At 42.1% G+C, this 13072-nt stretch overlaps 1 long non-coding RNA gene across 1 annotated transcript; it reads left to right on the top strand.

The window, feature by feature from the left end:
- The first annotated feature begins 10748 nt into the window (after nt 1–10748).
- Nucleotides 10749–13032, top strand: LOC123071168 (uncharacterized). The gene is made up of 3 exons (XR_006434148.1): nt 10749–11128; nt 11220–11321; nt 12177–13032. It is a non-coding gene; the product is annotated as an uncharacterized lncRNA (long non-coding RNA).
- Nucleotides 13033–13072: the final 40 nt, after the last annotated feature.

Raw genomic sequence — 13072 nt, 5'->3', positions numbered from 1 at the left:
AGCATGCATGGGTTCCTTTTGCATGCCTTCGTTTCACGGGAAGAAAGGACCTGCGCTAGTCATGGATTGGAAAGGCTCCACGGCTGTTAAACAATATATTCTTGGAGATAATTTGGAAGGAGTTCAATTTGATAATTTTAAGGAGATAGAGTCACGTCCGTGCAAGCAGATAAAGAGCAGAGATTTGTTTCTCTTCCAGCCACGCAAGGAACAAACTCCTTGGCAAAGAATATTTGTACGTGTCCACTTTTGCCTGAAAGAAGTCGGATGGGGCCCACCTGCAGAACAAGAGACACTTGAAAATCGCGCACAGTCCAAATTCCTTGTTTATCTTAGTTATTTATTTTGAGTCGGTTTAGTTATATTTGGTACCTGCTGAGATATAAAAGGCAGATGCAATTTGAATTAGTAGAAGGTCAAGATTGTATTAGAGATAGACTTGTTGAATTTGCTGGTTAAGTTAGATGGGTTGACCACTATATAAGGTCATGTACGTGTGCCATGTAAAGGAGGTTATTTTTGGATAAAATAGACACGATGTGTTTTTAAGGGTAGACACCCGTATCAAGTTTTAGAGGGATCTTTAGAAAACCTCTGTGTTGCGATTTCTTTGTAGAAATTGTTTTTGCGCGTGAGTACCTTCGTCGAGATTGGTTTTCTCGTGCTGGGCCGCAAGGTTCAAACCCTCTACTTCGTGTACATCGCGTGCGCGGGCAAGAGGTTGCTATTGGTGGTGGTGGAGTGTCGTGAAAGATCGGGCCGCAACAACCGATCGGATCTCACTATGAGGTTCGGTCTCATATCAGGTGGTATTCAGAGCATCAGGTTGTTCACGACACTATGGAGCAGATGGCAAGCGCATCGTTATTCAGTAAGTTAAGCTATGGTTTTCAGTTGGAGGAGGAAGGGCGTTGGACTGGACTCTTTCACACCCGTGTGGTGGTGAGAGAGAGATCATGTGCCATGACGATCGACCACATGAATTTGATCAACGCCGCAAGCATCGAGATGGTGGAGAAGTTGGATCTACCGATTGCACTACGAGCACAACCGTACTTGTTTCGTTGGGGTCATGAAAAGCTCACTGTGACGCACCAAACCAAGGTACCGTTTTTGTTGGGAAATTATTTTTGCGAGGTTTTATGCAATGTGATTCCGGCAACAATGATTTCATGTCACTTGTTATTGGGCAAGCCATGGTACAAAGAGCATGATGTTACGTATGATTGCAAAGCACATAGATATACTGTCAAGAGGGATAAGAAGTGCAGCCTCGTGCCAGTGGGTGAGGAGCGTTTTATTTCTTGAAGGAAAGAACATCTTGAGAAGATTAAAGAGCAGGAAGAAACAAAGAAAAGAGAGGTCAATGTTGCTGAAATTTTTACGGTCGTCGTTCAATCTGCAAATAAAATTATTGTTGAAGAGATCGACTCGAAACCGAGGACGGTTTTGTTTCAAGGAAGAGAGGATGATACGACCGCATATGAAGCTATGATTATTGATGGCAATACTGTTGCATCAAGCTTGAAAACAGAAGACGTGTATGAACCAAGGAATATATTTTATGATCAGAAATGTGAGAAGAACGTACAAGAGTTCATAAAAATTACTAGCATGCATGCATTGGGTCTTCTGTGCTCGTGTGTACAACCATGCATGGGTGAGAAAAGTGATGCTTTGGTGAGTCACGTTGGTGGACATTATTTAACAAAGGAAAAACAAGCATGCATGGGTTCCTTTTGCATGCCTTCGTTTCACGGGAAGAAAGGACCTGCGCTAGTCATGGATTGGAAAGGCTCCACGGCTGTTAAACAATATATTCTTGGAGATAATTTGGAAGGAGTTCAATTTGATAATTTTAAGGAGATAGAGTCACGTCCGTGCAAGCAGATAAAGAGCAGAGATTTGTTTCTCTTCCAGCCACGCAAGGAACAAACTCCTTGGCAAAGAATATTTGTACGTGTCCACTTTTGCCTGAAAGAAGTCGGATGGGGCCCACCTGCAGAACAAGAGACACTTGAAGATCGCGCACAATCCAAATTCCTTGTTTATCTTAGTTATTTATTTTGAGTCGGTTTAGTTATATTTGGTACCTGCTGAGATATAAAAGGCAGATGCAATTTGAATTAGTAGAAGTTCAAGATTGTATTAGAGTAGACTTGTTGAACTTGCTGGTTAAGTTAGATGGGTCGACCACTATATAAGGTCATGTACGTGTGCCATGTAAAGGAGGTTATTTTTGGATAAAATAGACACGATGTGTTTTTAAGGGTAGATACCCGTATCAAATTTTAGAGGGATCTTTAGAAAACCTCTGTGTTGCGATTTCTTTGTAGAAATTGTTTTTGCGCGTGAGTACCTTCGTCGAGATTGGTTTTCTCGTGCTGGGCCGCAAGGTTCAAACCCTCTACTTCGTGTACATTGCGTGCGCGGGCAAGAGGTTGCTATTGGTGGTGGTGGAGTGTCGTGAAAGATCGGGCTGCAACAACCGATCGGATCTCACTACGAGGTTCGGTCTCATATCATGATCTAGCCAACTACGGAACTGAACTTATGTTCATTTCGTTGCCTACACTTGTACCAATGTACCATGCAGGTACGTATAGGTTACTATTGTAGAACAACATCAGGTTAATTTAGAAGACCTGTAGAGCATTTAACTAGACAGTTGAATTTGCATGTGCAACTATGCTTGCATGGAATGTTCAATATCAGTTATGTTGTGGTTTCTTGTTCTGTCAGTAAAATTGCATAAGTTGGGAGTATCACAACCTGAATGTGCAGCTTATGTATTTTTCTTAAAGCATGGAGTAACTTCTATAGTTTTGTTAAAAATTATCTTGGTCTTGGGCTGATTTGAGTACTACCAAGGGAAGGATATTGAACATTCCTTGCGGATGCAGAGCGTGTAGGAGAATTCTACTGTGACAACACATTAACTTGTCTTGAATTACTTCTTTTACTGGATGTTTAGAATGTTCAATTAACTGATTTGCACCTGTTTATGTTTATTTTGTCAACTTCTTATGTTAACTTGTCTTGAATTACCCCTGTATAGTGTAGCAAGTCTGTACTCTTGAATCAAATCATTCCATGCTTAAATGATAAAAATGATAAAAATGTCGCATTTAATAGGATTGTAAACCTGATGTGATTGGAGTAGTTTTTACTCGTTGCTGTTAGTTACTAGTATTCACTGATTTTGCCTCATTTTGCTTGTTTTACTCTTATTTATGCACACAGACTGCCTACAAGTTAATGTGCTATTAGATTTGCCTTTATTTTGTTCCTAACAATTTTGTTTGATAACTTGCAGATGCTGTCCTTCATTCATGTTTCGCCGTGAGCTCCAGGACGAAGAAGTTAGGAGAAACATAGAGTTCTAGCTTATTGGAGCTAGTTATACTTAGATAGCTAGGTTTTTTCTGATTTTTTAGTTGTGTTACCTGATGTGAGCTAGTTCTGATGTGAACCATGTTTGACTGTAATGTGCCAAGTTTGGCTCTGTTTGATTATATTCATGACGTGAACTATGTTTTCATGATATTTTGTTGTGCTTTGTTTGAAGCATTGTGTAAATATTGGTTATTTATTTATTGGATCGCTGAAATATGAGGAATATAATCCTGACAACTGGGACCTACTTTTTAGAACCTGACAATTGGGACCCATTATACTAGTGGACCCTTATCTTGAAAAAAATAAAATCTGAAACTCTAGAGCCCAAAAGCCCACGTCGTAGCAAAATAAAAGACTGAATTGTTGGGCTTGGCCCATGTGGCTGACCAAAATTACCAGGAAAGCAAATAAAAAATAGGCTGATTTATTGGGTTTGGCCAAATAATAAATGGGCTGAATTAATGGGCTCGGCCATGTAAAACGCCGAATTGGACAGGGCTGAATCTTGTGCCACATCAGCTTGCCACGCTGGATGCCTACGTGGCCTGGGGAGGTTGCTAGTGACCAAAACGCCACAGTGGGAATATTTTGGTCGTAAACATCCACGACCTTCTCACAGAGAAAGTCGCTATAGTCACTTAACGACCGCCAGCTTTTGACCTTCTGTTTTGGTCACAAAAAGGTCGCAAATGAAAAACCATGACCTTTCAGTGACCAATAGTCAAGGTCACAAGTTGACATATTTCTTGTAGTGGATTGACAAGACCACTAGTTTCAAGAAAAGGGAAAGAAAGGGAACTTCAAGTAGAATGACAAGCAAGTTGTCACTCCCGAGAAGAAGCCCAAAGCTGGACCAAAGTCTGAAACTGAGTGCTTACACTGCAAAGGAAATGGTCACTAGAAACGGAAATGTCCTGAATATTTGGTGGATAAGAAGGATGGCAAAGTGAACAAGGGTATATTTGATATACAGGTTATTGATGTGTACCTTACTAGTGTTTATAGTAGCCCCTGAGTATTTGATACTTGTTCGGTTGCTAAAAATTAGTAACTCGAAACAGGAGTTACAGAATAAATAGAGACTAGTTGAGGGTGAAGTGATGATGTGTGTTGGAAGTGGTTCCAAGATTGATATGATCATCATCGCACACTCCCTATTTCGAGATTAGTGTTAAACCTAAATAAATGTTATTTGGCGTTTGCGTTGAGCATGAATATGATTTGATCATGTTTATTGCAATACAGTTATTCATTTAAAGTTAGAGAATAATTGTTGTTCTGTTTACATGAATAAAACTTTCAATGGTCATACACCCAATGAAAATAGTTTGTTGGATCTCGATCGTAGTAATACACATATTCATAATATTGATGCCAAAAGATGCAAAGATAATAATGATAGTGCAACTTATTTGTGTCACTACCGTTTGGGTCATATCGGTGTAAAGTGCATGAAGAAACTCCATAAAGATGGATTTTCGGAATCACTTGGTTATGAATCATTTGATGCTTGCAAACCGTGCCTTTTGGGCAAGATGACTAAAACTCCGTTCTTCGGAACAATAAAACGAGCTACCGACTTGTTGGAAATAATACATACTGATGTATGCGGTCCAATGAGTGTTGATGCTCGTGGCGAGTATCGTTATTTTCTGACCTTCACAAATGATTTGAGCAGATATGAGTATATCTACTTAATGAAGCACAAGTCTGAAACATTTTGAAAAGTTCAAAGAATTTCAGAAGTGAAGTGGAGAATCATCGTAGCAAGAAAATAAAGTTTCTACAATCTGATCGTAGAGGAGCATATTTGAGTTATGAGTTTGGCCTTCATTTAAAGACAATGTGGAATAGTTTCACAGCCGTGGAACACCACAGCGTAATGGTGTGTTCGAACGTCATAACCGCACTTTATTGGATATGGTGCGATCTAGGATGTCTCTTACCGATTTACCACTATCATTTTGGGGTTATGCATTAGAGACAGCTGCATTCACGTTAAATAGGGCACCATCAAAATCCGTTGAGACGACGCCTTATGAACTGTGGTTTGGCAAGAAACCAAAGTTGTCGTTTCTTAAAGTTTGGGGCTGCGATGCTTATGTGAAAAAGTTTCAACCTGATAAGCTCGAACCCAAATCGGAGAAGTGCGTCTTCATAGAATACCCAAAGGAAACTGTTGGGTATACCTTCTATCACAGATCCAAAGGCAAGATATTCGTTGCTAAAAATGGATCCTTTCTAGAGAAGGAGTTTCTCTCAAAAGAAGTGAGTGGGAGTAAAGTAGAGCTTGATAAGGTAATTGTACCTTCTCCCAAATTGGAAAGTAGTTCATCACAGAAATCAGTTCCAGTGATTCCTATACCAATTAGTGAGGAAGCTAATGATGATGATCATGAAACTTAAGATTAAGTTACTACAGAACCTCGTAGGTCTTCCAAAGTACAGTCTGCACCAGAGTGGTACAGTAATCATTTTCTGGAAGTCATGTTACTAGACCATGATGAACCTACGAACTATGAGGAAGCGATGATGAGCCCAGATTCCGCGAAATGGCTTGAGGCCATGAAATCTGAGATGGGATCCATGTATGAGAACAAAGTGTAGACTTTGGTGGAGTTTCCCGATGATCAGCAATCCATATTGTATAAATGGATCTTCAAGAGGAAGACAGACGCTGATAGTAGTGTTACTATCTACAAAGCTCGACTTGTCGCAAAAGGTTTTTTGACAAGTTCAAGGTGTTGAATACAATGAGATTTTCTCACTCGTATCGATGCTTAAGTCTGTCCAAATCATGTTAGCATTCCTTAATGGATTTATTAAAGAAGAGTTGTATATGATGCAACCAGAAGGTTTTGTCAATCCAAAAGATGCTAACAAAATGTGCAAGCTCCAGTGATCCATTTATGGACTGGTGCAAGCCTCTCGGAGTTGGAATAAACGCTTTGATAGTGTGATAAAAGCATATGTTTTTATATAGACTTTTGGAGAAGCCTGTATTTACAAGAAAGTGAGTGAGAGCTCTGTAGCATTTCTAATATTATATGTGGATGACATATTGTTGATTGGAAATGATATAGAATTTGTGGATAGCATAAAAGGATACTTGAATAAAAGTTTTTCAATGAAAGACCTCGGTGAAGTTGCTTACACATTGAGCATCAAAGATCTATAGGGATAGATCAAAACGCTTGATAAGGTTTTTTCAATGAGTACATACCTTGATAAGATTTTGAAGTAGTTCAAAATGAAATAGTCAAAGAAGGAGTTCTTGCCTGTGTTGCAAGGTGTGAAGTTGAGTAAGACTCAAATCCCAACCACGACAGAAAATAGAAAGAGAATGAAAGTCATTCCCTATGCCTCATTCCTAGGTTCTATAAAGTATGTTATGCTGTGTACCAAACCTATTGTATACCTTGCTCTGAGTTTGGCAAGAGAGTACAATTTTGATCTAGGAGTAGATCACTCGACAACGGTCAAGAATATCCTTAGTGAGGACTAAGGAAATGTTTCTGGATTATGGAGGTGATAAAGAGTTCATCGTAAAGAGTTACATCGGTGCAAGCTTTTACACCAATCCAGATGACTCTAAGTCTCAATCTGGATACATATTGAAAGTGGGAGCAATTAGCTAGAGTAGCTCTGTGCAGAGCAATGTAGACATAGAATATTTTCAAAATACATACGGCTCTGAATATGACAGACCCGTTGACTAAACTTCTCTCACGAGCAAAACATGATCATACCTTAGTACTCTTTGGGTGTTAATCACATAGCGATGTGAACTAGATTATTGACTCTAGTAAACCCGTCGGGTGTTGGTCACATGACGATGTGAACTATGTGTGTTAATCACATACAGATGTGAATATTGGTGTTAAATCACATGGTGATGTGAACTAGATTATTGACTCTAGAGCAAGTGAGAGACTGAAGGAAATATGCCCTAGAGGCAATAGTAAAGTTATTATTTATTTCCTTATATCATGATAAATGTTTATTATTCATGCTAGAATTGTATTAACCGAAAACATAATACTTGTGTGAATACATAGACAAACAGAGTGTCACTAGTATGCCTCTACTTGACTAGCCCATTGATTAAAGATAGTTATGTTTCCTAGCCATAGACATGAGTTGTCATTTGATTAATGGGATCACATCATTAGGAGAATGATGTGATTGACTTGACCCATTCCGTTAGCTTAGCATTTGATCGTTTAGTATGTTGTTATTGCTTTCTTCATGACTTATACATGTTCCTATGACTATGAGATTATGCAACTCCCGTTTACCAGAGGAACATTTTGTGTGCTACCAAACGTCACAACGTAACTGGGTGATTATAAAGGTGCTCTACAGGTGTCTCCGAAGGTACTTGTTGAGTTGACATATTTGGAGATTAGGATTTGACACTCCGATTGTCGGAGAGGTATCTCTGGGCCCTCTCGGTAATGCACATCACTATAAGCCTTGCAAGCAATGTATCTAATGAGTTAGTTACGGGATGATGCATTACATAACGAGTAAAGAGACTTGCCGGTAACGAGATTGAACTAGGTATTGAGATACCGACGATCGAATCTCGGGCAAGTAACATACCGATGACAAAGGGAACAATGTATGTTGTTATGCGGTTTGACCGATAAAGATCTTCGTAGAATATGTAGGAGCCAATATGAGCATCCAGGTTCCGCTATTGGTTATTGACCGGAGACGTGTCTCGGTCATGTCTACATAGTTCTCGAACCCGTAGGGTCCGCACGCTTAAAGTTAGATGATAGTTATATTATGAGTTTATGTGTTTTGATGTACCGAAGGTTGTTCGGAGTCCCGTATGTGATCACGGACATGACGAGGAGTCGCGAAATGGTCGAGACATGAAGATCGATATATTGAACGACTATATTCGAACACCGGAAAGGTTCCGGGTGAGATTGGGACAATACTGGAGCTCTGGGAGGTTATCGGAACCCCCCGGTAGGTATATGGGCCTTAATGGGCCTTGGTGAAAAGGAGGGGAAAGGAGCATGGGAGGGGGCGCGCCCCCCAAGCCCAATCCGAATTGGGAGGGGCCTGGGCCCCCCTTTCCTTCCTCCCTCCTTCCTCTTCCTTCCCTCTCCCTCTCCAAATAGGAAAGGGAGGAGTCCTACTCCCGGTGGGAGTAGGACTCCCCCCCTTGGGCGCGCCTCTCCCCTTGGCCGGCCTCCTCCTCCACTCCTTTATATACGGGGGAGGGGGCACCCCATAGACACAACAATTGATCCATTGGATCTCTTAGCCATGTGCGGTGCCCCCCTCCACGATAATCCACCTCGATAATATTGTAGCGGTGCTTAGGCGAAGCCCTGCGTCGGTAGAACATCATCATCGTCACCACGCCGTCGTGCTGACGAAACTCTCTCTCAAAGCTCGGCTGGACCGGAGTTCGAGGGACGTCATCGAGTTGAACATGTGCAGATCTCGGAGGTGTTGTGAGTTCGGTACTTGATCGGTCGGATTGTGAAGACGTACGACTACATCAACCGCGTTGAGCTAACGCTTCCGATTTCGGTCTACAAGGGTACGTGGACACACTCCCCCTCTTGTTGCTATGCGTCACCATGATCTTGCATGTGCGTATGAAATTTTTGAAATTACTACGTTTCCCAACACTATGGTTAGGAAACATAACCATCTTTGATTAACGATCTAGTCAAGTAGAGGCATACTAGGGACTATAAGTTTTGTCTATGTATTCAAACATGTACTAAGTTTCCGGTTAATACAATTCTAGCATGAATAATAAATATTTATCATGAATTAAGGAAATAAACAATAACTTTATTATTGCCTCTAGGGCATATTTCCTTCACTTAATACACTAGATGCATGCTGGATAGCGGTCGATGTGGAGTAATAGAAGTAGATGCAGGCAAGAGTCGGTCTACTAATCTTGGACGTGGTGCCTATATAATGATCATTGCCTGGATATCGTCATAATTATTTGAAGTTTTATCAATTGCCCAACAGTAATTTGTTTACCCATCATATGCTATTTTTCTCGAGAGAAGCTAGTAGTGAAATCTACGGCCCCCGGGTCTATTTTGTCATTATATACTTTCAGATCTATATTGTTATTTGCCTTTTTATTTATTTGCATATTTTATTTTCAGATCTATATTATCAAAAACCCAAAAATACCTCGCTCAATTTTATTTGCCGTTATTTGCATTTATCCAATCTACTATAATTTTATCTATCTTTTTACCCGGGAGGGATTGACAATCCCTCTTACACGTAGGGTTGCAAGTATTTATTCTTTGTGTGCAGGTACCATTTACATAGTGTTGCGTGGTTCTCCTACTGGTTTGATAACCTTGGTCTCATCACTGAGGGAAATATCTATCGTACTTGTGCTGCATCATCCCTTCCTCTTTGCGGAAATACTAACGTAGTTCAAGCCGCATCACGGCGCGGCACCACCCGCTGCCGAGGTCGTCCGTGGCGGCACAAAAAGGCCGCGCGCGATGCCGGTGCTTGGAGGAGCACCGGCGGAGGCGAAGCCAAAGCTCCGCGCGCTAGGGTTTGCGGCAGCGGCGGCGGAGGGGTGAGGGGGATGTCGGCGCATTCTTCCATCGTGCAAATTCGCCGGGGCCGGCGCGGGCGGAGCGAAAGCGGCGCGGCAGAGAGGGTGCGGTGCGGGCGCTCGAGTGTGTAGCGCGCGGGAGTGGGCGTAACAAATAAATGGCACACGATGACATTTCGGAGCTCGCGCTGAACTCTTTATGTCGCGCGCGCGGTTATTGCGCCTCCGCTGTAGCTCCGGACGGTTGCGCGCACGCTAAAAACCTAAAATTTTCAGCGCGGCACTTATATAGCGCGGTTGTTGGAGATGCTCTAAGTTTCAGTAACCTCCGCCCAATTTTCCTGCATAGGACGACTTCATATTACCACAGAAATATTATCTTAGAAGCCATGTTTCACATATTGTCACTGCTTATTATCTGGAACAAATTTCACCACTGTGTGAATCTGAGATGTAGGAACGTTGTTCAATTTCAAGAAAAGAAAATACCACATCGAAACTATTTCCAGATGTTCGTGTAGTAAACCTTTAGTTACCTCTGTACAAAATGCCTTCTAGTTGATTATAGGATTGGGCACTTCAAATGGAGGTGAGGAGGATGTCGGAGGCTACTGCAGGTTCTCCGGTTGGCCGATGCTACTCCGACAACTGATTCAGCCGTAGGGTGACCTGGCGAAGCACGAAACATAGAAGAGAGATGGGGGGCTCGAGCCCCTAAGGCCTCGTTTGGATGCTGGGTATCCCCCCGGGATCCCTGCCTGTTCCCCGGGCCAGGAAACCACGAGCCAATTCAGCTCGGGGTGATCCAACGGCGCATTAGCCCCGCCCATTCCGCGACTTTTCCCCGGGAGGGCCTTCCACGTCTGCAGTGGTCGGGGAGGAAACCCTCGCTCGCTCGATCTCCCGAGCGAGAAGCGGCGGCGGCGGCAAGATCCACGAACGACGCACCACCACGCTCCGCCCTCCTCTGTCCAACGCTCCGCCGGGCAACACGCACCACCGCCCTACACCTCCACGCCCCGCTCCTCCGGCGGGGGCGACGGCGACTGCGACCGGGGGCATCATCCTCCCCCTTCCCGGATCTCGTCTCTGCCTCAAAGCTTCAGTCACTTCCGGCGAAGACGACGGCCAGAGGTCATCCTCCTCTTTCTCACCAAGGTTATCCCCTGCTCCTCCTCTTCCACTCACCATTTTTCTTCGCCATGGTGATTTCTTTTTCTGCTACACAAACTGACGAGCGCCTGTACAGATAGACGGACCTCCTCTCCTGTCTGAGATTTGTACCCAAGTGAGCAGCTGTACTGAAGAGCATCGAATGCTTTGAAGTGCTCTATCTATCCTGACATCACAAGTGAGCACAGCCACCTTTACCTCCCTGTGATGCTAATCTATATGCACAATGTTCTAGTATATTGTGAAGAGGGCAAATTTGTTTGTAGGTGGGTTCATTCAAGGAGGTAGGATTGATGCAAAATGGTAGTTGAATGACACATGAGATGAACTATATCATAGAAAGCTCGGTGGTTACTATGGTTGTAGGTGGGATGGGTCTGCTGCTGTTTTGGTTTGGCGTGGGTAGCTGAACTTGTTCAGGTGGAAGAAGATGTTGCTTGCTGGGTTAAGATCGTTGATGGCAATATATAAAACACTAGTTCAATTTTTTTTGGCAATGAAAAACTAGTTGAGTTGAGCGTGTTTGTTTTTTTGGTACCCATTGTGTACTAGTTGAGTGAAGGTTGCTTGTGTAGACTATATATGCAAGTCTGATGGATACTGCTTTTGTTGCTCCTGTTGGTCCCTAATCTCTAGTTGCTGCTGTTGCGGGCAAAAATGTTCGTCTGCTCCTTGATGGATATGATGTGATGCCATTCTTTGGTTGATGAAGACTACACTTGTTTTATCGATTTGTCACTGTGGCTAGCTGGCCGGTGTTCACATCTCTTTGACTGACTGACTACAGTCGATTTGTCGCTCTGTCGATTTGAGGTGTTACTACCTTGTATTGTTTGAGGTGTTACTACTGAGTCCAGTCGCATACTTGTTGTAGTTTTGTTTGTTCGTTCATTTCAACCTGCGCTACCTACTGCCAAAATTTGATTGATCCTCCTGACTGATCATTGTTTTCTAGTAGGTATTGATTTGTGGGTCTACTCTATTTAGTTATCTATATGTATCTATTCATTATTTTATCGTGTTTCAAATGCAGGTGCTCTGACATTAGAAGTTGGCTTTATCCGAAGACTTTGTGTTCAATTGCTTGGTGCCTTTTGATTCGTCGATCATTGAGAAGTTTTCACTCGGAGCAAGAAAGGTATGTGACGCAGTCATCCCTTTGACATGGCCACTGAGCAAGCTTAAATTATGCAAAACTACTGCTCTTGTGATGTTGTTTTTCTCTGCCTAGTATTGAAAGTGGTCTTATTTTAGTATATGAGAAAACTGATGCTCTTAATTATGTACTTAGATGTTACAATAGAAATGGTATTATCTTTGTATTCACTCCTGAGCTTCCTAGGCTCCTAGCTATTGGTTCTTTGCAGCCATAATAGAGATGGTATTATTATTGCTTTATTTATAATTATTATCGTTGTATTAATTTTGTTTTCATTGGGTATAATAGTGATGGATTCTAGGAGAAATAAAATTATTAAGATTATCTCGCAAGAACAAGAAGAAGACGATGAACTATTTTTCTTTTTGGTTCCCGCTTTATATGCTTCCCTTTATGAGGAAAAGCATCCAGTTCACACATCATCTTTATCTGGAGCTGCAAAGGTTAAGGAAATATTAGAAGGCCACGAGAGTTGGTCTAGGGTTGAGTTTCGGATGGAACCTGAGATTTTCAAGTCTATCGTGGATTACCTTAGAAGAGAGAATCTATTGAAGGGCACATCGCGTGTTGCTGTCAAGGAGCAGTTGGCAATGTTCATGTACATGATTTCGCACAATGCTAGTAATCAAGATCTACAAAAATACTTCCAACACAGCGCAGAAACAATTCATAGGAAGATAAACAGGATTTTTGACTTAATTCCAACTCTAGCCCAAAGATTTATAAAGATTCCAAGTTCACTCCAGCCCCACCCGAAGATTGTTTCGAAC

This window comes from Triticum aestivum, chromosome 3B (assembly GCF_018294505.1).
Source record: "Triticum aestivum cultivar Chinese Spring chromosome 3B, IWGSC CS RefSeq v2.1, whole genome shotgun sequence".
Taxonomy (NCBI): Eukaryota; Viridiplantae; Streptophyta; class Magnoliopsida; order Poales; family Poaceae; genus Triticum; species Triticum aestivum.
This window is presented reverse-complemented; position numbering and strand designations above follow the sequence as displayed.